We start from the raw sequence: 10402 nt of genomic DNA, 5'->3' as shown, positions 1-10402 counted from the left end.
CCCATTGTTTCGAAAGGAGGTTAGAGTTGGTTGCAGAAATTTGTCATGTTGTGATTGTGACAACATTCTCAGGGTAAGGAATTGGGGCTGGGGTGTAAAACACGGGTTTGATCTCATCCCGGGGAAGCCAGTTTGTTTAAAATGATCCCCAAAACATTGACTCCAAGAGCCCACCAGATTTAAAGCTTCAGGGAAGATGGGGATATATCAGGACTGAAAACTGCCCTTAAAACACTTGACATTTCAGCTGAGTGCATTTCCTCTTCGATGTTAGGGAAAGGGTCAGTTGTGGGTAACAGGGGGCTGTTTGCTTTGGGGCTGTAAAGTGGAGGAGGTGGGCTGGGGAGGAAGTGTAGCAGAGACAGAGAGGCCGAAGCTTCTGGTGGCCAGGTGTCAAGAAGACAAGCCACCCAAAAAGTTGCTTATAAAGCAGGAATCTGACTTCCTGAGGAGTGTCTGTCCAACGGTGAGATATTGACCAACTAAATACGTGGATTTAACCCTTTATCTGGGAACAGGAGTACTAAGACTCTGTTTTATTTCTGACATGCGGTACCTTGCAACAAATAACATCAGTTACGTTTTCCCAAAAAAATACCAGCGCACATCACATGGCAGGGCTTCATGTTTCCAAAGACAAAGGACAGTTTCTTAAGGTGATGACAGAAAAGTGGAAGGAAGTTATTTGACTTGGAAGCTGCTGCCTCCCCTGGCATTGCTCATTCAGTCAGTGTAAGCAGAGAAGGCGATTTCTGTTTGACAACCTGCACACTGCACACTCAGTAAGGCTTTCTGCCAGGCAATAGGAAGTCTGGCTGCTTCCTTTGGAACAGACACAACCCTGTCCCTTCTTCCAATATTGCCAGCAAATATTCCTTTCCTGACTTTCTGACAGACCCAGATTGGGAGGAAATTGTTGTTTCACATCCTTCGAGCCATTTCACAAACAAACCAGGTCACACTGCACTTGGCACATGGTCCCTGTGCTGGCTATTTGATGAAACTGCCCCTGTTAAAACCAACTGCCCCTCTATCTCCCCACAGCCCTGTATCAATCCCCAAACTAATCCCACTGCCCACCTCTCTCTCCCCCCATAGCCCTGTATCAATCCCAAACCGATCCCACTGCCCCGCTCTCTCCCCATAGCCCTGTATCGATCCCAAACTAATCCCACTGGCCCCTGCTCTCTCCCCACAGCGCTGTATCCATCCCCAAACTAATCCCACTGCCCCCCCCGGATCTCTCCTCATCGCCCTGTATCCATCCACAAACTAATCCCACTGTCCCCCACTCTCTCCTCATAGCACTGTATCAATCCCAAACTGATCTTACTTCCCCACACTCTCCTCACAGCCCTGTATCAATCCCAAACTAATCCCACTGGCCCGCTCTCTCCTCAATACCCTGTATCCATCCCCAAACTAATCCCACTGCCCCGCCCTCTCCCTACAGCCCTGTATCAATCCCAAACTAATCCCACTGCCCCTCCCTGTCTCCCCATGGCCCTGTATTGATCCCAAACTAATCCCACTGCCCTCTCTCTCCCCCATAGCCCCATATTGATCCCAAACTAATCCCACTGCCCCACTCTCTCCCCACAGCCCTGGATCAATCCCAAACTAATCCCACTGCCCCGCTCTCTCCCCACAGCCCTGTATAAAACTCAAACTAATCCCACTGCCCCGTTCTCTCCTCATCACCCTGTATCAATCCACAAACTAATCCCACTGTCCCCCACTCTCTCCTCATAGCACCGTATCAATCCCAAACTGATCCTACTTCCCCGCGCTCTCCTCACAGCCCTGTATCAATCCCAAACTAATCCCACTGGCCCGGTCTCTCCTCAATACCCTGTATCCATCCCCAAACTGATTCCGCTGCCCCGCCCTCTCCCTACAGCCCTGTATCAATCCCAAACTAATCCCACTGCACCTCTCTCTCCCCACAGCCCTGTATCAATCCCAAACTAATCCCACTGCCCCGCCATCTCCCCACAGCCCTGTATCAATCCCCAAACTAATGCCACTGCCCCACCTCCACAGAAGTGGATTGGGAATTTATCTAATCAATTAGAATGAATGTTATTGGTGAGTGACGATACAGCCAGCCTGTGTTTTATGCAGTGGGCTCTGAAAGCCTCAGGCCATACCAGTGAAAGCCACATGCTTCCTCTCACTGAGCAGCCTGGTATTCCTCCCCCCTGTCGCAGCTCCATTCCATTACCAGCGGGACGGTATGTTCTACTTTTGAATCGAAACCAAAGGAATGCACTTCCCCAACATTGTCCACAATAGGCACATGGCACATTGGCTCAAAGACTATCCGGAGACATCTGTCTCTATCAGAACCTTGAGCTAAACTCTTCTTTCCCCATCCAAGACTGTTTACCATCATCAGATATGATGAAGCTTAATGATGTCTCCAAAAAGTTATCTAAGATTGCAAAGAGATCTTGATCAATTGGACCAATGGGCTGAGGGGTGTCAGATGGAGTTTAATTTCGATAAATGCGAGGCGTTCACAATTCTGTAACGTTTACTATGCTCATGGACAAAGACGAGAGTGGTTCTAAAGGAAGAGTGCTAAATTGGGGGAAGGCTAACTATAGCAAAATTCAGCAGGAGCTGGGCAATGTGGATATGGAGCAGCTGTTTGAGGGTGAATCCACATTCGATATGTGAGAGGCTTTTAAAGAGAGATTGATAAGAGTGCAGGACAGACATGTCACTGTGAAAATGAGGGATAGAAAGGGCAAGATTAGGGAACCTCGGATGACAGGTGACATTGTGAGACTAGCAAAGAGGAAAAAGGAAGCATACATAAGGTCTAGGCGACTGAAAATAGACGAAGCTTTGGAAGAATATCGGGAAGGTAGGACCAATCTGAAACGAGGAATTAAGAAGGCTAAAAGGGGTCATGAAATATCTTTAGCAAACAGTTAAGGAAAATCCCAAGGCCTTTTATTCGTACATAAGGAGCAAGAGGGTAACTAGAGAAAGGGTTGGCCCACTCAAAGACAAAGGAGGGAAGTTATCTGAGGGGTCAGAGAAAATGAGTGAGATTCTTAATAAGTGCTTTGAGTCGATATTCACCGAGGAGAGGGGCTTGATGGATGTTGAAGTTAGGGATAGATGTTTGATTACTCTAGGTCAAGACGGTATAAGGCAGGGGGCAAGTGTTGGGTATTCTAAAAGGCATTAGAGTGGACAAGTCCCCAGGTCCGGATGGGATCTATCCCAGGTTATTGAGGGAAGCGAGAGAGGAAATAGCTGGGACCTTATCAGATATCTTTGCAGCATCTTTGAGCACAGGTAAGGTCCTGGAGGACTGTAGAATTGTTAATGTTGTCCCCTTGTTTAAGAAGGGCAGCAAGAATAATCCAGGTAATTATAGACCGGTGAGCCTGACGTCAGTGATGGGGAAGCTGCTGGAGAAGATACTGAGGGATAGGATCTGTTTATATTTGGAAGAAAATGGGCTTATTAGTGATAGGCAGCATGGTTTTGTGCAGGGAAGGTCATGTCTTACCAACTTAATAGAATTCTTTGAGGAAGTGACAAAGTTGATTGATGAACGAAAGGCTGTAGATATCATATACATGGACTTCAGTAAGGTGTTTGATAAGGTTCCCCATGGTAGGCTGATGGAGAAAATGAGGTCACATGGGGCCCAGGGTGTACTAGCTGGATGGATAGAGAACTGGCTGGGCAACAGGAGACAGAGAGTTGTAGTGGAAGGGAGTTTCTCAAAATGGAGAACTGCGACCAGTGGTGTTTCACAAGGATCTGTGCTGGGACCACTATTGTTTGTGATATACATAAATGATCTGGACGGAAGGTATAGATGGTCTGATTAGCAAGTTTACAGATGTCACTAAGATTGGTGGAGTAGCAGATAGTGAAGGGGACTGTCGGAGAATGCAGCAGAATATAGATAGATTGGAGAGTTGGGTAGAGAAATGGCAGATGGAGTTCAATCCAGGCAAATGCGAGGTGATGCATTTTGGAAGATCCAATTCGAGAGCAAACAATATGGTAAATGGAAAAGCCCTGGGGTAAATTGATGCACAGAGAGACCTGGGTGTTCAGGTCCATTGTACCCTGAAGGTGGCAACACAGGTGCATAGAGTGGTCAAGAACGCATATGGCATGCTTTCCTTCATTGGGCGGGGTATTGAGTACAAGAGTTGGCAGGTCATGTTGCAGTTGTATAGGACTTTGGTTTGGCCACATTTGGAGTACTGTGTGCAGTTCTGGTCGCCACATTACCAAAAGGATGTGGATGCTTTGGAGAGGGTGCAGAGGAGGTTCATCAGGATGTTGCCTGGTATGGAGGGCGCTAGCTATGAAGAGAGGTTGTGGAGATTAGGATTATTTACATTAGAAAGACAGAGATTGAAGGAGGATCTGATTGAGGTCTACAAAATCATGAGAGGCATGGGCAGGATGAATAGCAAGAAGCTTTTTGGAACATAGAACATAGAGCATAGAAAAGTACAGCACAGTACAGGCCCTTCGGCCCACGATGTTGTGCTGTGGAATAATCCTAATCCAAAATTAAAATAACCTAACCTACATTCCCCTCAATTCACTGCTGTCCATGTGCATGTCCAGCAGTCGCTTAAATGTCACTAATGACTCTGCTTCCATGACTACAACTGGTTAACTCTTCCATGCGCTCACAACTCTCTGGGTGAAGAGCCTCCCACTGACGTCTCCTCTATACCTTCCTCCTAACACCTTAAATCTATGACCCTTCGTGGCAGTCAATCCTGCCCTGGGGAAAAGTCTCTGGCTATCGACTCTATCCATGCCTCTCATTACCTTGTACACCTCGATCAGGTCACCTCTCTTCCTCCTTCTTTCCAGAGAGAAAAGTCTGAGCTCAGTCAACCTCTCCTCGTAAGACAAGCCCTCCAGTTCAGGCAGCATCCTGGTAAACCTCCTTTGCACCCTTTCCAAAGCCTCCACATCTTTCCTATAATAGGGCGACCAGAACTGGACACAATATTCCAAGTGTGGTCTCACCAGGGTTTTGTAGAGCTGCAGCATAACCTCACGGCTCTTAAACTCGATCCCCCGTTAATGAAAGCCAAAACACCATATGCTTTCTTAACAACCTTATCCACCTGGGTGGCAACTTTGAGGGAGCTATGCACTTGAACACCAAGATCCCGCTGTTCCTCCACACTGCCGAGCATTCTGCCTTTAATCCTATATTCAGCATGTAGGTTCGACCTTCCAAAATGCATCACTTCGCATTTATCCAGGTTGAACTCCATCTGCCATTTCTCAGCCCAGCTCTGCATACTGTCAATGTCTCCCTGAAGCCTGCAATAGCCTTCGTTACTATCAATGGCACCTCCAACCTTTGTGTCATCAGCAAACATACTAACCCACCCCTCAACCTCCACATCCAAGTCATTCATAAAAACTACAAAGAGCAGACGCCCAAGAACAGAGCCCTGTGGGACACCACTCAGCACTGACCTCCAGGCAGAATACTTACCATCTACAACCAATCTCTGCCTCCTGTCAGCCAACCAATTCTGAATCCAGACAGCCAAATCACCCTGTATCCCATACCTCCTGACTTTATGAATGAGCCTGTCGTGGGGAACCTTATCAAATGCCTTGTTGAAGTCCATGTACACCACATCCACTGCTCGACCCTCGTCAACCTGTCTCGTGACTTACTCAAAGAACTCAATAAGATTTGTAAGGCATGACCTGCCCCTCACAAAGCCATGCTGACTCCCTTTAATCACGCTATGCTTTTCCAAATAGTCATAATTCCTATCCCTCAGAATTCTTTCCAAAACCTTGCTGACCACAGACGTAAGACTGACTGGTCTGTAATTTCCAGGGATTTCCCTATTCCCTTTCTTGAAAAGAAGAACAACATTTGCCTCCCTCCAATCTTCTGGTACGACTCCCGTGGAGAGTGAGGAAGCAAAGATCTTCGCCAGCGGTTTAGCAACCTCCTTTCTTGCTTCCCGGAGCAACCTAGGATAAATCTGGTCTGGCCCCGGGTACTTATCAATCTTAATGTTTGCCAAAATTTCCAGCACATCAACTTCCTCAATCTTGATCTGTTCAAGGCTGTTTTCCTGCTCCTCAAAGTTCTCATTCACAACAAGGCCCCTTTCCTTCGTGAAAACCGAAGCAAAAAACTCATTTCGGGCTTCCCTTATCTCCTCAGACTCCACGCACAAGTTCCCTACGCTATCCTTGATCGGCCCTACCTTCTCCCTGATCATTTTCTTATTCCTCACGTATGAGTAAAATGCCTTCGGGTTCTCCCTAATCCTTCCTGCCAAGTCTTTTTCATGGCTCCTCCTGGCCCTCCTCAGTCCACTTTTGAGCTCCTTCCAAGCAAGCCTATAATCCTCTAAAGCTGTGCTATACCCTTGCTTCATCCACCTTATGTACACTACCTTTTTCTTTTTGACACGAAGCACTTCTGTACCCGTCATCCAAGGCTCCTTAATGTTACCCCTTCTTATCTGTCTCAGAGGAACAAATTTATACATCACTCACAACAACTGCTCCTTAAACAGCCTCCACATGTCTGCCGCGCCCTTTCTGTGCAACAATTGCTCCCAATCTGTACTTCCCAACTCCTGTCTGATAGCATCATAGTTTCCTTTACCCCAGTTAAATATCTTCCCCTGGTAACTGCTCCTTTCCCTTTCCGTGGCTATGGTAAATGTGAGGCTCTTGCGGTCACTGTCGCCAAAGTGTTCTCCCACCACGAGATCTGACACCTGTCCTGACTCATTGCCGAGCACCAAATCCAAAATGGCCTCCCGCCTCGTCGGCCTGTCCACATACTGAGTCAGGAAACCCTCCTGAACACACCTGACAAAAACGGCTCCATCCAAACCATCTGCACTCAGGAGGTTCCAATCTATGTTGGCAAAGTTGAAGTCACCCATAACAACAACCCTGATACGTTTGCACTTTTCAACAATCTGCCGGCCTATGAGTTCTTCCATCTCCCAACTGCTATTTGGGGTCCGTAGAAAACCTCCAGTGAGGTGACTGCTGCCTTGCTGTTCCGAACTTCCACCCACACTGACTCAGTCGACAAACCTTCCTCAGCAACCTCAGCCCATACAACCGCAGTAGACGAGCCCTCAAAGGTTCTTTCAGCTGCCGTTATACTGTCCTTGACCAACAAAGCCACACCTCCCCCTCTTTTACCACCTTCCCTGACCTTAATGAAAGATCTAAACCCTGGAACCTGTAACATCCATTCCTGACCCTGCTCTATCCATGTCTCCGAAATGGCCACAACATCAAAGTCCCAGGTACGTATCCATGCTGCAAGCTCACCTACCTTATTCCAGATACTCCTGGTATTAAAGAAAACACACTTCAATCCAGTTTGCTGTCTGCCAGCACGCTCCTGTGACAGTGAGGTCCTGACCATGTCCTCCCTACGCTCATCCTCCTGTGTACTAGGACTACACCTCAGTTTCCCATCCTCCTTCTGAGCTAGTTTAAATCCACCCGAATAGCACTAGCAAATTTCCCACCCAGGATATTAATGCCCCTCTGGTTCAAGTGGAGACCGTCCTGTTTGTAGAGGTCCCACCTTCCCCAGAATGAGCCCCAATTGTCCATGGACCTGAAGCCCTCCCTCCTGCACCATCCCTGCAGCCACGTGTTCAGCTAAAACCTCTCCCTGTTCTTTATCTTGCTATCACGTGGCACGGGTAACAAACCAGAGATAACCACTCTGTTTGTCCTAGCTCTCAACTTCCACCCTAGCTCCCTGAAATCCTGCCTGACATCCCTATCCCTCTTTCTACCTATGTCGTTGGTGCCTATGTGGACCACGACTTGGGGCTGGTCACCCTCGCCCCTCAGGACCCCAAAGACACGATCCGAGAAATCACGGACCCTGGCACCTGGGAGGCAACACACCAACCATGAGTCTCTTTCGTTCCCGGCAAACGTTCTATCAGTCCCTCTAACTATTGAGCCCCCAATGACTCTCTTCCTATTCCCCCTTCCCTTCTGTGCAAGAGGGACAGACTCTGTGCCAGAGACCTGCACCCTACTGCATGCCCCTGGTAAGTCGTCCCCCCCAACAGTATCCAAAACAGTATACTTGTTTTTCAGGGGAATGACCACAGGGGATCCCTGCACTGAGTGCTTCTTCCCCCTTCTAACAGTTTTTCCCAGAGTGGGGGACTCAATTACTAGGGGTCACGATTTCAAGATGAGGGGGGAAAAGTTTAAGGGAGATATCCGTGGAAAGTTCTTTATGCAGAGGGTCGTGGGTGCCTGGAACGTGTTGCCAGCGGAGATGGTAGAGGCGGGCACGATAGTGTCACTCAAGATGTATCTAGACAGATACATGAATGGGCAAGGAGCAGAGGGATACAGATCCTTGGAAAATAGGCGACAGGTTTAGATAGAGGATCTGGATTGGCGCAGGTTTGGAGGGCTGAAGGGCCTGTTCCTGTGCAGTAATTTACTTTGTTCTTTGTGTTGCAGTTGGGTAAAACCAACCACGGCAGGTCTTTTACATTTAATAGTAGAGCCCAAGGGAGTGTTGTAGAGCAGAGAGACCTAGGGGTTCGGATACATAGTTCTTTGTAAGTTGAGTCACATGTAGACAGGAAGCATTTAGCACACTTGCCTTCATTGCTCAGAGCTTTGAGAATGGGAACTGGGACATCATGTTGCCATTGTACAGAATATTGGTGGGGCCACTTTTGGAATATTGTGTACAGTTTGTCACATGGAGGATGGTGCGTGTGTGGAACGAGCTGCCAGAGAAGTGGTAGATGCAGGTATAGTTACAGCATTTAAAAGGCATTTGGACAGGTGCATTAATTGGAAAGGTTCAGAGAGATATGGGCCAAATGCAGGGAAACGGGTCTAAAGTAATTTGGTAAAAAGTTGGGCCGAAGGACCTGTTTCCATTCTGTATGGCTCTTTAGCTCTAATTAACCCATTCAGAGCTATTTTTTATACATTGTCTCACCTACAGTTAAATTTGCTTCCAACAGTTAAAATGTCCATTCATTTATTCAATTGCATTTATATTTTCCCCTCTCTCAAAGTCTCGGACTTCACAAATTTAGGCAGTTTCACAATTTCAGAGCATGACCTCTTTGGCCTTTGAAGAGTAACAAGTCTTTGGGGACAGTTGAGCCTGATTCTGACCTTGACCTTGACCTTGATTTGGTTTATGAATGACCTTTGGGGAAGGAAATCTGCACTCTCCACCTGGCCTGGCCTTCTGTGGTGGCCTCTTCTGTGACCTAGGCAATTAGGGAAAAGTAATAAATGCGATGCCCCCAACCCACGAGCAAATAAAACAAAAAAAGAGATTGAAGCCCCTTATCCATCCACAGTGCTCATGGCCTCATTGTGGAAACTGTCAAACACAGTGACATCTACTAGTGTGAGCAGCTGCTCCACTAAGACTGTTCCATCATACAAGCATCTTTGTAACTGAAGGGTCAGTCTCTTGGGTTGAATAACAAACTCAGTCTTCTGTATTCTCCCCATCAGCAATAAGCCACACTGTATTTGAAAAAGGCTGCATCAAAATCAGCGTTTTGCTTCAAAAGAGGCTCAACTCTCTGGAACAGCATCCCACCCTCGCTCAGTCATCCCATTTGGCTGTGCGTTTCTCAGTGACTGGAGTTAGGAACATCATGTTGAGGTCGCACAGGAAGTTGGTGAGGCCACTTTGGGAATATTGTGTCCAGTTCGGGTCACCCTGCTATAAGGAGGATATTATTAAATTGGAGAGGGTTCAGAAAAGATTTACCAGGTTGTTTCGGAGATGGTAGGAACTGCAGATGCTGGACAATCTGAGATAACAAGGTGTAGAGCTGGATGAACACAGCAGGCCAAGCAGCATCAGAGGAGCAGGAAAACCAGCGCTTCGGGCCTAGACCCTTTGGGGTTGGGGGGCGGGGTTGGGTTGGAGTTGGGTTTGAGTTAGAACGTGAGGCTAGGACTTTTTTCACCAAAGGCTTAGGGGTGACCTTATTGAGGTTTATAAAATCATGATGGCCAGAGACAGAGTGAATAGCCACAATTAGGTTCAAATCCAACACTGGCTGAAAGCCAGCTGAGCAAACTGTGAACCATTGTCTGAGTCAACATATCGGGGAGCCCATGTGTGGACCATTTGTCATTCCAGAGCTTGGCGACTGCTGCTGTGCTGCTGGCATATAGCTTTTGTTGTTCACAGTGAAAAAGAGTCAACTGTGATTAATTAAGACCGTTAGTCAACCATAAATTGGTCTGTTCCCACTCCATCCTGTAATCGATGGGGCATGTCTTGGTGATCAGTGGCTCTCTCTGCCCAGGTCAGTGAATAGTACAGCTTTTGCAGACAGCTTTGCAGTCCTTCAATCTTTTTGTGAGA

This window comes from Stegostoma tigrinum, chromosome X (assembly GCF_030684315.1).
Source record: "Stegostoma tigrinum isolate sSteTig4 chromosome X, sSteTig4.hap1, whole genome shotgun sequence".
Taxonomy (NCBI): domain Eukaryota; kingdom Metazoa; phylum Chordata; class Chondrichthyes; order Orectolobiformes; family Stegostomatidae; genus Stegostoma; species Stegostoma tigrinum.
This window is presented reverse-complemented; position numbering follows the sequence as displayed.